The sequence below is a fragment of the Brachycentrus maculatus genome, unplaced genomic scaffold (assembly GCF_059751285.1).
Source record: "Brachycentrus maculatus isolate JH-2025_06_01 unplaced genomic scaffold, ASM5975128v1 h1tg000668l, whole genome shotgun sequence".
Lineage (NCBI taxonomy): Eukaryota > Metazoa > Arthropoda > Insecta > Trichoptera > Brachycentridae > Brachycentrus > Brachycentrus maculatus.
The window spans coordinates 46,071-62,059 of NW_028281401.1; positions in this window are offsets into that span (position 1 = coordinate 46,071).

The window sequence follows — 15,989 nt, forward strand, 5'->3', positions numbered from 1 at the left end:
AATTTATCATCCGTAAATTAATATAATAATGTTTTTAATATACGTTATTTATTGATTTGGCATTAACTTTGTGGAATGACATGATTATTTTATTAAAATTAAACACTTGAATATACCACTTTAATGAGTTTTATTTTTATTTAAGACTAGATTCGAAAACGACAGATGTTTTCATCTTCTAGAACAAATTAAAACTAACGAACAAAAATATATTTAGGTGTATATACCTATAGGTTAATCAATTTAGGAAGGAGGGGTTAAGTAACAAGATTTTTTATAAAAGGAAACATGGATAATAATGATGACGTATTTTGAAACAGTATATTATTAATTAATGTTTCATCTGAATTAAAATTTTTATGTATTTCTAAAAATAAAAATAAAACTAATTAAAGTTTTATATTCCAGTGTTTAATTTTAATAAAATAATCGTGTTGATACATTGAAAATGTTTGTCTTACAGCTGTTTAGAATGTAAATTAAAAAATACACAGTTAGTTTTCTGTGTACGAGGGATGTTCAATAATTTATCAGCCGTATAGTAATAAATTAATGTTTTTAATTTACGTTATTTAACTTACGCATTCACTTTGTGGTAGTTTTTTACCACTTGAGTATAATCATTTGTTTCCTTAAAATATGCATCCCTTATTTTTTTTTTTATTTGGTTTGCCTATTTAATTTACCAGTATATTTTTTGATATTTTGCCCTGTTTTAGTTATGATTATTTTTTTCAAATCCTTTTTGTTAGTTTTTTTTTTTAATTTTGAAATATAATTTTGTTACTTTCTTATTTGTGTTTCAGTCCTGTTATCCTTAACCCCATGTTCCAAAATGAGTTTTGGAAACTACTTATTGGAATATTATTTATATATATATATATATATATATATATATATATATATATATATATATATATAAATATATATATACATGTATATGTATATATATATATATATATATATATATATATATATATATATATATATATATATATATATATATATATATATATATATATATATATGTATATATATATATATATATATATATATATATATATATATATATATATATATATATATATATATATATTTATATATATATATATATATATATTGGGTTGATGCAAAAGTTTTGACCGTTTTTTACATATATTTTTTTTTAAATTTTTTTTCTTGTGTATTATTTATTTAATAAATTATATAATTTCCATCAGTTCTCATAACCTTCTCCCATCTTTCTATCAACTTATTAATACTAGTAGTATAAAATTCCGTGGATTTTAATGCGAAAAATGAAGTAAGGGATGTTTTTACCTGCTCTATTGAATATTTTTTTTCATCATTTAATTTTTTTTGCAGTGATCGGAATAAATAAAAATCAGAAAGAGCAAGATCTGGAGAATACAGTGGATGCTTGATAACATCCCAATTTAACTCATTTAGCTTGTGTTGGGTCATCATAGCCACATGTGGTCGCGCGTTGTCGTGATGAAACACTACCCCTTTCCTGTTTACCAATTCTGGTCTATCTTTTTGAAGGACCATGTTCAATTTGGATAATTGCTGACAATATCGTTCTGCTGTACTTGTCTTATCGTGTTCCAAGAGTTTAAAATACACAATACCCTTATTATTCCACCAAACACAAAGTATAACTTTTTTTATGGATTTCGGCCTTCGAAGTTGTTAATGGGGCTTGTCCAGGTATAGTCCAATGTCTTTTTCTTGTCACGTTGTTGTACACGACCCATTTTTCATCTCCCGTCACCAAACAATACAAAAAAGGTTCATGTTTTTGTCTCGCACTCAAGCAACGCGCGTTGAAACACGATCCAATAAATTGGCAGCCGACAATTGATGAGGTATCCAAACGTCGTACCGCGAAACCATTTCCATACGCTTCAAATGTCTTAATGCGATTGTTTGGTTGACTCCCATAATTGACACAATCTCCCTGATGGTTAGACGTGGATTGGTGTCAATTATGACTTTTAATTCGTCGTCATCAGACTTCAATGGCCGCCCGGTACGTGGTTTATCAATGAGTGAAAAATCTCCAGATCGGAATTTTGCAAACCATCTTCGTACCTGTCGAACTTTGATGACATCTACTCCATACACTTCACAAATGTTTTTGGTTGCCACACTCGCGGTATTGTCTTTACGGAATTCATAAAGTAAACAATGACGTAAATGCACTTTATCGAACGACATTTTGAAAAAATACAAGGGGTTATTACTGTACTCTGGCCAGACCAAAACTGAATAGAAAGTAGAGGGAAAGCATCCTTTATACAATGGAATCATAAAAAAAGAAGATACTATTCACAATTTATGAAAAAAAAAATTTTTACCTGGGATCATAAAAAACGGTCATTACTTTTGCATCAACCCAGTATATATATATATATATATATATATATATATATATATATATATATATATATATATATATATATATATATATATATATTGGGTTGATGCAAAAGTAATGACCGTTTTTTATGATCCCAGGTAAAAAAAAATTTTTTCATAAATTATGAATAGTATCTTCTTTTTTTATGATTCCATTGTATAAAGGATGCTTTCCCTCTACTTTTTATTCAGTTTTGTTTACGTTATTGTTTACGTTATGAATTCCGTAAAGACAATACCGCGAGTGTGGCAACCAAAAACATTTGTGAAGTGTATGGAGCAGATGTCATCAAAGTTCGACAGGTACGAAGATGGTTTGCAAAATTCCGATCTGGAGATTTTTCACTCATTGATAAACCACGTACCGGGTGGCCATTGAAGTCTGATGACGACGAATTAAAAGTCATAACACCAATCCACGTCTAACCATCAGGGAGATTGTGTCAATGATGGGAGTCAACCAAACAATCGCATTAAGACATTTGAAGCGTATGGAAATGGTTTCGCGGTACGACGTTGGATACCTCATCAATTGTCGGCTGCCAATTTATTGGATCGTGTTTCAACGCGCGTTGCTTTGAGTGCGAGACAAAAATATGAACCTTTTTTGCATCGTTTGGTGACGGAAGATGAGAAATGGGTCGTGTACAACAACGTGACAAGAAAAAGACATTGGACTATACCTGGACAAGCCCCATTAACAACTTCGAAGGCCGAAATCCATAAAAAAAGTTATACTTTGTGTTTGGTGGAATAATAAGGGTATAGTGTATTTTGAACTCTTGGAACATGATAAGACAAGTACAGCAGAACGATATTGTCAGCAATTATCCAAATTGAACATGGTCCTTCAAAAGGATAGACCAGAATTGGTAAACAGAAAAGGGTCAGTGTTTCATCACGACAACGCGCGACCACATGTGGCTATGATGACCCAACACAAGCTAAATGAGTTCAATTGGGATGTTATCAAGCATCCACTGTATTCTCCAGATCTTGCTCTTTCTGATTTTTATTTATTCTGATCACTGCAAAAAAATTTAAATGATGAAAAAAATTATTCAATACAGCAGGTAAAAACATCCCTTACTTCATTTTTCGCATTAAAATCCACGGAATTTTATACTACTGGTATTAATAAGTTGATAGAAAGATGGGAGAAGGTTATAAGAACTGATGGAAATTATTTAATTTATTAAATAAATAATACACAAGAAAAAATTAAAAAAAAAAATAGATGTAAAAAACGGTCAAAACTTTTGCATCAACCCAATATATATATATATATATATATATATATATATATATATATATATATATATATATATATATATATATATATATATATATATATATATGACTTATGTTTGTCATATGTTTAAACATAAATAATAAATAAGAGGCGGGGATAAATAATTAATTGAAAATTAAATTTGCTCAGCACTGCGTAGTACACATAACTAGAGATGTTATCACCGTAAACGCAGGGAGTGCTGTGTTGTACAATAATCGATATTTTTCCACGTCGTAGGGTAGGGGTGGTCAAACTACGGGCAAAAAAGAAAAAATAATTACAAATTCATATTGAAAATACTAAAGTACTGCAATGACATTATTTCAATACGAGAAAACTGTAATTTACTCTAGCAAATTAATTCACCTTAAACACAATACTTTTTTTATAAATCTATTTATCATTTGTAGTTGTCGCCTACAGCACGTTTCTATGGCTCTGTCAAGTTAAAGGAAAAAAAACTGCATATAAAAATACGTGTTTATTTGAATACAAAGTTATGTCAACACTTGAAAGCAATCGATGAAAAACCAAATTTGTATGATTTTAAAGCAAGGAAATTTAACATCTTCTTACCGGTTTCATCTCAAAAACAGTTAGGATCAGCTCTCCTAGTCCTCAGGTTGTAGGTCTATTTATCATATAGAATGTCACGTAGACCAAGCAACCATGAATTCCTTGGTTTTCACATAATTTATATTTGAAGCACTAGCTAACTTTGTGATTTTCCATTTTATAATTAAAATGTTACTTTGTTTTAAAATCACTATAAATATTTAATTATAACTTAATTATAAAGTCCACCGGTTTCAAAGCTAACCGCTTATTTATCAAGACTGATTTATACTAAAACACTATCTACTAAACAATACTCAAAATATTTTGAAGGTTGAGGGAACGTTATATTTATTCAATATGACCCTGGACTGGTACCTGAAGCGGAGGGCTGATCACCTTTCCTTCATGTGTAAAACGAACAAGATGACACTGCGTTTATTTGAAGCAGTGACCTATGCACCATTGGGGTGCGGATAAGAGTTTTATTATTATATATATAAATTGCGAACAATATTATCGTAAATACCAAAAGTATTTAGTATTGCACAAATCAATAAGGAATAATAAAGCGCCCGACTAGTCGACCCCTATCGAAGCTTTGGTCACCCCTGCTATATAGTAATATAGCAGTCATATTATTGTAGTGTATCTCGGGTGAAATGGTAGGTATGTGTGTCGGTTTACGGCAGTCGGTTTCCAGTGATTTACGACATTGCGGCTCGCATTTATCAAAAGTAATCTGAAATATTGTTGTCTTTTAGAGAACATGTGTAAAAATCGGTGTGTGACGATGATGTATGAGATGTAAATCGAAAAACGAAGATTTTTAACCCTTTGAACCCTAAAGGGATGAAAAGCGATATCATCGTTTTGTAGACATAACCAATGCAAAAAAATAATTATTTTCCAAGACAAAAATAAACGTATACTGGTGCAAATCATGCTAGCTCTTTCTTAGCATTGGACACGGATCTGAAAACAGGATCTGTTTTGCTGTGAATCATAACAAAATTGGATTCTGGAGATGGATATTATATTCACTTATAATCACAATTTTGAGTGTGTAAAAACCTTGTTCACAAATCTGGATTATCTCCTATTAAAGGAGTTATTTTTTTGACATCTCATCAAAGATGAAGAAGACTATGGAAGTCTGGGCATTTACTGGGCTCAATGTCTCATATTTCTCATGTGTGTGTTATTATAATCCAGGATTCGGACCTAACATACTAATAAAAGAGTTTTTGCTCAATAAAAAAAGCTTCTTTGCATCTCACCAATAGATGTCTGTAGTGAAGTTCTAGTGAGTCAATAACAATGTTTCAATACTGGTTTATATATAGAACTTCCGAGAATTTGAGTAGTGTGGTTGTCAATCACGGGTAGAATAGGTGAATCTTACACGTGTGTAAAGTGATCACTGAAACTAGCCTATGACGGCCGTAAGCCCCGTAAATCCCAGACATTCAAATTCTTTTTCATCTATGTTGAGATGTCAACGAATTATAATAGCGTGAATAATAGTAACTTTGTTTTTAAAACAAAGTTACATTTTGATTATAAAATGGAAAATCACAATGTTAGTACTTCGAATATAAATTATCTATTATAAAAAGCATTTAGAGAAAAAAAATATTGACAATGAGATAAAAATTATTCACCAAGCATTGAATTTAAAGTTAAATGATCATCCTCGAAAGATATCTAGAGTAAGACCGAAAAATTCACGGACGCTGCAAAGAGAGAACATGGTTCGAAGACATGGCCTAGGTGACGTTGTCCATGCCAGAAGGACCTACAACCTGAGGATGAGGAGAGCTGACCCCAGCAGTCTACAAAGACGATAAGTTTGGATGTAGCGAGGAGGAAAAATAATGAATTATATGTTAAAGAAATATTATGTTTTGAAAATTGAAAGCATTTACTTTGTGGATCATATTGATAAATTATGTTGAGAAATAAAAATGCTTTGTTTTTTGATCCACTCGCATTTTTATAAACAACCAACTAGTTTCGGCAACAACCTGTTGCCCTCTTCAGGGTTTAATTTAGTCATAAATTAAACCCAGAAGAGGGCAACAGGTTGTTGCCGAAACTAGTTGGTTGTTAATGTAAATGTGAGTGGATCGAAAAACAAAGTATTTTTATTTCTCAAAATAATATAAAAAGAAATTTTATTTTTTAACCCTCCCTTATCTAAAACTTGCAGTTGCGACACAACATATATTCAACATATCTTTCTATATCCGATATGTCCAGAACGTGGTGTACACAGTCATTAATTAATTATAGAAAAACGTTTGTACAAGTATGTAGAGCGTAAAAGAGCGTTAAAAGCAATTAACTAAAAAGCTTTGCGCCATTCTTTATCAAATGCGTCCAACATGGTTTTGCTTCTATTCTTCAATATTAAAACTTTCGTAATTTCACTTTTCATTGGCGAAAACTAACTGAAATGTATACAACTCTCGGGAAAGAATATAAAGTGTCTAAAATGTGAAAGGGATTATATATATATATATATATATATATATATATATATATATATATATATATATATATATATATATATGTATATATATATATATATATATATATATATATATATATATATATATATATATATATATATATATATATATATATATATATATATATATATATATAAATATATATATATATATATATATATATATATATATATATATATATATATATATATATATATATATATATATATATATATATATATATATATATATATATATGTATATATATATATATATGTATATATATATATATATATATATATATATATATATATATATATATATATATATATATATATATATATATATATATATATATATATATATATATATATATATATATATATATATATATATATATATATATATATATATATATATATATATATATATATATATATATATATATATATATATATATATATATATATATATATATATATATATATATATATATATATATATATATATATATATATATATATATATATATATATATATATATATATATATATATATATATATATATATATATATATATATATATATATATATATATATATATATATATATATATATATATATATATATATATATATATATATATATATATATATATATATATATATATATATATATATATATATATATATATATATATATATATATATATATATATATATATATATATATATATATATATATATATGTATATATATATATATATTACATATATAAAAAAATAAATCCCTTACCGCACCCCAATGGTGCATAGGGTACTGCTTCATATAAACGCAGTGTTATCTCGATCAATTACACATGAAGGAAAGGTGATCAGCCCTCCACTTCAGGTACCAGTCCAGTGTAATATTGAATAAATATTAGAGTGAAAAAATCACTTATATTTATTAAACCCCCCTGGGAATCGCCTTATTTTCTAATTCAAGGGAGATTTTTTGTACCAAATCGCACCATGTGAAAAAATATGGAAGGAACGAGAAAATAAATTGAAAATATTCTTCAAGGAGTCGCCTGAGGACAAATCGCATGTAATATTCAAAAAACCTACTCCACTGGAAGTGAAAACACGAAAAATGGTCTGTTGTTGTTGAAACTATTATTTTTCGATTGTGTATGGCACGGTTGTTTTGTAAAAAAGGAAGGAAAATAACCCTTTTTTATTGAAATTTAAAATTATTTGTTTATTTACAATATAAAAGAAATATGTAACAAAAGATATTTTTTTAATATACAGGCTGGTTTATCAATGTCTGTCTAACAATGATAGTATGTTTAAGTTGGCAAGCGTACGGTTTCACTTTTAAAAGTGTATCCTCGTGGTCTGAGAAAATCTTTTTTTGACGCTGACCTCAAAGAAAAAAGATAAAAAAAATATGTCAGTCATTTTATGGTAATATCTTTCCATTTTTGATTTTAGTTTTGTTTGACAAATACCATAAGTTTCTATTACATTTAAATTATGTACTGACATTTCTTGGTGGAACTGCATTTTATATAATAAAATAACAAGTATGTAATTTTTGTCCGCCTCCGTAGTGTAATGGTCAGCACGCTCAGCTACCATTCCGGAGGTCCCGGGTTCGATTCCCAAGGGGGGTCAAATAAATAAAAATGATTTTTTCACTGTAATATTTATTCAATATTACCCTGGACTGGTTGGTACCTGAAGCGGGGGGGCTGATCACCTTTCCTTCATGTGTAAATGATCAAGATAACACTGCTTTTATATGAAGCAGTGCCCTATGCACCATTGGGGTGCGGATAAAGGTTTTATTATTATTGTTATAAATTTTTTCCATATGAATTGTATTTGGCCAGCAACCGGATTTTGTCGTAACCGACATCACCAGTCTGATGATTTCGATTACGACGACGTGGGAGTTTTAGGGTGGACCATAAACATCAACAAAACGAGCCGCCAATAATTTAGCAATGATACTTACAATAAAATAACGCTATCGCTTCTGTGACGTCATTCATTGCCAACTTGCAAAAACAACGTATTTACGAAAGCGAATTTTCCAAAAGAAAATGAGGAATGAAAACGTTTATTAAATCGGCCGTTATAAACACAAAACGAGTTTAATGCAATCCTTTATATGGTGAGTTTGTTAAATTAGATATTCCTCAAAGATTTATTGTTCTACTGTGTGAAATAAAATCTTGAAATGATTTCATAATGCTGTATTTTATATGAGAAAGTAAAAAAGAAATAAATTGATAAAATATCATAATGTGGTATGAAAAGGAGTTCATATTTTCGTTATTCCTGCTCTAAAATGAATATGGCGGGTGATTAATCTTTTCATTGAAGCAGAAAATCCCGATGGAAAATCTCTTCCCCATGAATGGCGAATATTTTCTGGATAAACGCTTGAACCTCTCACGAGAAAAATAAAATTCTTTTCACAATTATTCAAGAGCATAATTAAGGATCGTGATACTTATCTTTACCTGTGTAATTTACCTTTTCGTGGAAAATAAAAATCTCAACAGAAAATAAACGTTTATTTCAAATAAAAGGAAAATGATTCCACTAGAAAAAAAAATAATCCTACAACAGAAAAATTAAAACACTTGAAAATTAATTAATGTTTATTATAGATTATCGGCCTCCGTAGTGTAATGGTCAGCATGATCGGGTACCGTTCTTGCGGTCCTGAGCTCGATTCCTAAGGGAGGGGGTATTTATCGCTCACTCCTTTCAACAACGTCATATATAAAAAAATTTCAGGAGATCGTTTTTAAAGTTGAAGAATAAAATAAAACGTTTTAAAAATAAATATCAAGCCACTTATTGAACTTTTTATTGTGCAACAGATCTTTTAAGGTTAAACCTGAAGGATTTTTCTCCATTTGAAAAATATTTAGTGAATTTAAAAAAAATAATTAAACAATTCCTTTTCTTCAAAATGCAAAAACAACATTTAAACACTTACGTAGCAGGTGAATATTAAGATAAAAATATGCCGCTTTTGCTGGGATTTAAAGTACATTTTCTGAGCATTCCGAAAACATGCACTACTGAAAATATGTTGAGATGTCAAAAAAGACGTTTTCTTTAAATTTATTAACAAAATATTCGTCCGGTTTTTAAACTTATAATACATAATACAGATAAACTTTAAATAAATCGTAAAGATTAAGAAGATAGTTTGAAAATTTTTGGTTTTATAAATTAAATTTTTCCATTTTCCCAGCCTTTAACATAAGAAAAACAACGCGTAAATAATATCACATTAAAAGAACGTCAGGTGATTTTTTATAATATTTCTTTTTGATATTTGATGTTGTTGAAAGGAGTGAGCGATATGTCAGGCGGCTGGTTAATTTGAGTATAGGCAATAAAATAAAATAAAAATAGAATCATTGGTTAAGTTAAACCATGTAGATGAAGATATCACAAGAGTTGACTTTATCCTAATTTAAAAGTAAATTATACGGAAACATCGCGTGTGATTTGCATTCCGTGAATTGAGATGCAAAGGTCATGGAAAATTAGAACGGCATGGAAATAGAATTTCCCGATGGGTTTCTAATATCGCTCACTCCTTTCAAGAACGTCATAAATCGAAAATCGTCAATGTTCAGTTGTGCATGTTTTTGGAATGCCTAGAAAATGTACTATATCCCAGCAAAAGCGGCTTATTTTTAATATATTTACCCGCCACAGGGCAGACAGTGTTGTTTTTGCATTTTAAAGGAAAGGTATTGTTTAATATTTTTTAAAATAAATTAAATATTTTTGAAATGGAGAAATAATCTTCAGGTTTTACCTTAAAAGATCTGTTGCATAGTAAAAAGATCAGTTAGTAGTTTGTTATTTATTTTTAAAATATAGTATTATATTTTTAAACTTTAAAAACGTTCTCCTGAAAAATCGAGTTTTTATTTTTATTTATGACGTTCTTGAAAGGAGTGAGCGATATATAACAACTTCACAACATTTGGGAAGTGTCCAAATGCTTGATCACGAATAATGTTCAGTGGACAAGTATAAACAACATTTTGAGTGTGTCCAAATACTTGTTCACAAAATCTGGATTATCTCCAATTACAAGAGTTAATTTCATATTATTTTTTGTATAGCAAAAATTAGTATGAAAATAACTCCTGTAATTTGAGATAATCCAGATTTTGTGAACAAGTATTTGGACACACTCAAAATGTTGTAAATAAATTATCTGGTCAAATTATAAGCTTAAATAATAAAAATGAAAATGTTTTTTTCTGGCGTTTCTCATGTGTGTGATTATAATCCAGGATTCAGACCTCACATACTAATATAAGAGTTTCTGCTTAGTAAAAAGCTTCTTTACATCTCACCAATAGATGTCTCTAGTGAAGTTCTAGTGATTCAAAAACAAGGTTTCTAAATTGGTTCATATATATAGAACTTCCAAGAATTTGAGTAGTGTGGTTGTCATTAATGGGTAGAATTGGTGAATGTTACACGTGTGTAAAGTGATCACTTTAAACAGCCTATGATGGTCGTCAGCCCCGTAAATGCCCAGAATTCCATATTCTTCTTCATCTTTGATAAGATGTCAAAAAATAATAAGACACACTCAAAATATTGTGCATAAAATAATTAGTTAAATTATAAACTTATATAAAATTATAAACGGAGTCATACAGGAGAAAGTGACCAATTGAACTTTTAACAAAAACGTGATCATTGACTATTTGATATCTAACTAGCTTAATATTGCCCTGAAAAAATCCCCGAGGATTTTAAACTTGGAAGTATAATATATTGACTTACTGAAAATGACTAACTGCATTGATGTTTATTTTCTTCCCAAGCAAAACTGGCTTAAATGGCCCTCTAAAACATTTTACGTTTTGTTAGTTGGCCACTTTCTCCTGTACGACAACGATATTGTGAATTAAGTAACTGGTTAAATTAATCTTCTTACCCTTAATCGCACCCAATGGTGCACAGGACACTCCATCGTATTGACGCAGTTTCTTGATCGTGACTTAAAAGAAGGCAAAGTCATCACTCAGTGCGCTTCACGAACCAGTCCAGGGTTATATTGAATAAATATTAGAAAATTGAATAACTTATATTTAATTTCACCCCCTAGTTATCGAACCCAAGACCTTCCGCACGGTAGTTAAACACGCTAACCATTTTATTACGGTGGCAGACAGAATTATAGTTATGTATAACAGGTCAAAGAGGAAAACCTGGCACAATCAGGTATGTCAAATACTTGAAAGCGGCCGGGTCAGGAGTCGTAATTATCGTCGGGTATGTATGAGGGAAGCATGAATGTAGAAGAGGCGAAGAATTTTTCCAAAGACAGAGTGGTGTGGCGTTCGATTCTCTCTGCCTACCCCTGCGTTAAAACTGCGTGATGGTTAGTTAGTTAGTTAGTTATAATAGGTCAAATTATAAGCTGCAATATAATTGAAAAATTATATTTTCAGTGGTCTCTGAGCATATAAAATAATCCGGGGTTAATAATAAAGGTTCTCTGCTAAATAAAAGTTTTTCAATCCAACCACAGATGTCTCTTATGAAATTAATGTTAAAGCGTGATGAGATCGACGATATACGTATATGTATGAATTTCGGTAGAGTGGTTGTCAATCATGGGTAGAATGGTGAATGTTATACGTAAGTAAAGTGATCACTTAACCAGCATATATCAGATGATAAACCCTGATTTTACCCAGACATCCATATTCTTCGTTTTTTTCAAAGTTCGATCGAGAACTCAATGATGAAGCGCCATGAGATTGATGATATATGTATGAATTCTAAAAGTTTGGGTAGTGTGGTGGTCAATAATGGGTAGAGTGGTGAATGTTACATGTGTAAAAAGTGATCACTTGACCAGCCTTTGACAGGTCATAAGCCCTGTAAAAACCCAGACTTCTATGTTCTTCTTTATGTATGTTAAGATGACAAAAAAAAAATATTGTTGCATTTACGATTTTCCACGTTGCGACAAAACCTACGTTACCAACAAAATTGTACTAATGATTAAAGAAAACACTTGTTTTTTACCACTTGAGTTTTATAATAGACTACATGTTTCAGAAGTTAAACTTCCATCATTCAGGTCTGTATAATAACTCTATGTATAGTAACTGTATGTTGGAATGAAAGACCTGAATGATGGAAGTTTAACTTCTGAAACATGTAGTCTATTATAAAACTCAAGTGGTAAAAAAAATAATATGTTCTTTAATCATTGTAACATGTATTACCACAAAGTTAATGCTGAAACAATAAACAAAATTGTACTCGTAATAAATAAGTTTTTTTTAGTTTAGTTTTCAGTTTGTTTTTAGTAGCTAAAATTTTACTTGAATTTGTTACTTTTTTCAATTTTTACGCAGAAAATAATGAAATGACGGAACAAAAAGTAAGAAGATAGTTTAAAAAGTAAACAAAAAAAAGAGAGTTTGGTACTCTTTACGTTGGTTTTCGGCATCTTTACGAAGTTTTATCCAGAGTTACGATTAAGAGGAACAGTATTTCTTGTAACTTCACTCATGGATATAAATACTTGAAGAAAAAACTATTGCTATGTCTTTTAGTTTTGTTTAGGTTTTAAAAAAATACAAAGAAAGGTTATAAAACCTCTTATATCAATACATTTAAAGCTTTGAAATTTTAACACAGCGTTGATAAATTAATAATCATAAATTTGGAAATAAAGCGCCATTTTTGTAAAATACTACCTCAAAGAGAGCTTCGCTATGAATGAATTGGGGAAAAGGTAGTACAAAGATAGTGGGAATGATTTAGAAAACAAATGCGTATTTAGTTTTATTTTTTAATAATCTCATACTCAATCTTTCTCACTAGTGCAGTGGTGGAAAAGCATTCTACGCCATCGTCCCGCAACAGCAAAAGCACGCTCAACGAATTTAGTGCGCTGGTTGCAACCTGGTAAGATCACTTGACCCATGGCGGTTGTTGTAGCCGATCGAAGCGTGAGACGTCCAATTCGTCTGGAATACACAGCTCTTTTAGATCCGTTTCCCAGACCCAAAATACTCAGACATCCATATTGATTGTAAAAACAATATAAATTATAATTTTATAATTTTTATTATATAATTTGCCTTCGGCACAAAAAATCGCAGTGAGGACACATTTTTGAATTTTTTATTTGTAAATTTTAGTATATAATTGATGAAATACATAACTTAATTGTTATGGGAAAAAGCGTTTCATTTAACGAATTAAGTACGTTATATGAGACATCACTGTATTTTTTCCATTTTACGAAATCAAGTTTTACTAACGCGTGACAGAGTATAGCTATTTGTTTAAACTTTATAAAATTAAATAACCTTTTTTAACCACTTTTTAAAAATTTATTATAATTACACTTTAACCAACCGGTTTCGACAAGAACCTTGTCACAATTAAAATAACATATGGGAGTTTTTAAATCATATTTAAATATGGTGTATGGAGTGTGTGGAAGTTTTTGGGAAGGGAATGTATTTAACTATGAGTATTTTAATGTTTTTGACTTTTTTTAAATATTTTAGAATTTAATAAACCCTGATGATGACAAGTTACTTGTCGAAACCGGTTGGTTAAAGTGTACTAATATAAAAAAAGAGGTTAAAAAAAAGTTATTCAATCTTATAAATTTTATAAAATGTGCCTCAAAGTATCTGTGAAAAACATTCAAGAAAAACTAATTGTTATTAAAAATGTTACAGCTAGGAACATTTTTTTAATGGGCGCTGGATTAATTTCACCCCAACACGTAAGTTAGATAAGTTAATGGGATATTTTATGGGCTTGCTACCTTGGAAGTTTAATCCACTTTTTGGCTTAATAAATCTAGTGCCATCAATCACACGGCCCAGATTAAAATCAAACGGGATTCTTATGGTAGTGTAACTGACTTTCAAATGGGTCAAATTTCAATGGGAATTTTTAATTAACCCTTTGTTCTGAAATTTTAGAGACAGTAACGATGTAGGTCGGAGTTTCCTCGAATTGCAAAGAGATTTAGGATTTTCCGAATAACGAATGACGTTTGAATGAATCTAAAATAGACAAAGGGTTCCCGATTTTCCTTTTTTATTTGTGTTTCAGAGTGAAAATCCATTATTTTAACATTTTTATCATCCGTTTTGTTCTCTCGGGAAAATGAAATATAATTAATATTTGAAGGATTAATTCTGTGATTTTTCATTATGTAACGTTTAAAATAACGCTGTTGAAAAATCACTCAAATTTTTTTAAAAGTCTTAAGGGCAGAAGCGTCGAGAGTATAATTACGTATTTTTTTGACATCTCATCAAAGATGAAGAAGAATATGAAAGTCTGGCATTTACGGGGCTGACGACCGTTATAGGCTGGTTTAAGTGATCAATGTGCTCAAAATGTTGTAAATTAATGATCTGGTCAAATTAAAAGCTAAATAATAAATATTAATATGATATTTTCTAGCGTTTCTCATGTGTGTGATTATAATCCGGGATTCGGACCTCACATACTAATAAAAGAGTTTCCGCTGAGTAAAAATCTTCTTTTCATCTCACCAATAGACGTCTCTGGTGAAGCTCAAGTGATTCAAGAAAAATGTTTCAAAATTAATTCATATATAAATATATATATATATATATATATATATATATATATATATATATATATATATATATATATATATATATATATATATATATATATATATATATATATATATATATATATATATATATATATATATATATATATATATATATATATATATATATATATATACACAATATGTATAATATATACACATATTTATAAATGTGTATATTTTAAAATCCAATCTAGTATGCAAAAAAAACCGAGTAGATTCTGTGGTGACCTTCGAATAAATCTAGGGGTAGCTTTAATGTTAATGCATTCCACCTAAGGGTGGCCACGGACCGCGTCCAGTATAGATCGTACGAGACCGGGGGGGATGATTTATCGTCGGAGGTAGTCTTAGTACGGCGAAGGCTTACGAAGGTGTAAATTGTTTATTCGGGAGTTATTTCTGTTTATGTTCCGAGGAAACTCCAAACTTGTTCAAAACTTGGATAAATAATGAATATACGAGTTTTCCACGCCAATAAAGGTTTTAATTACTTGACTTATAGTTAGGCACAAAATGGCTTTATAAGCA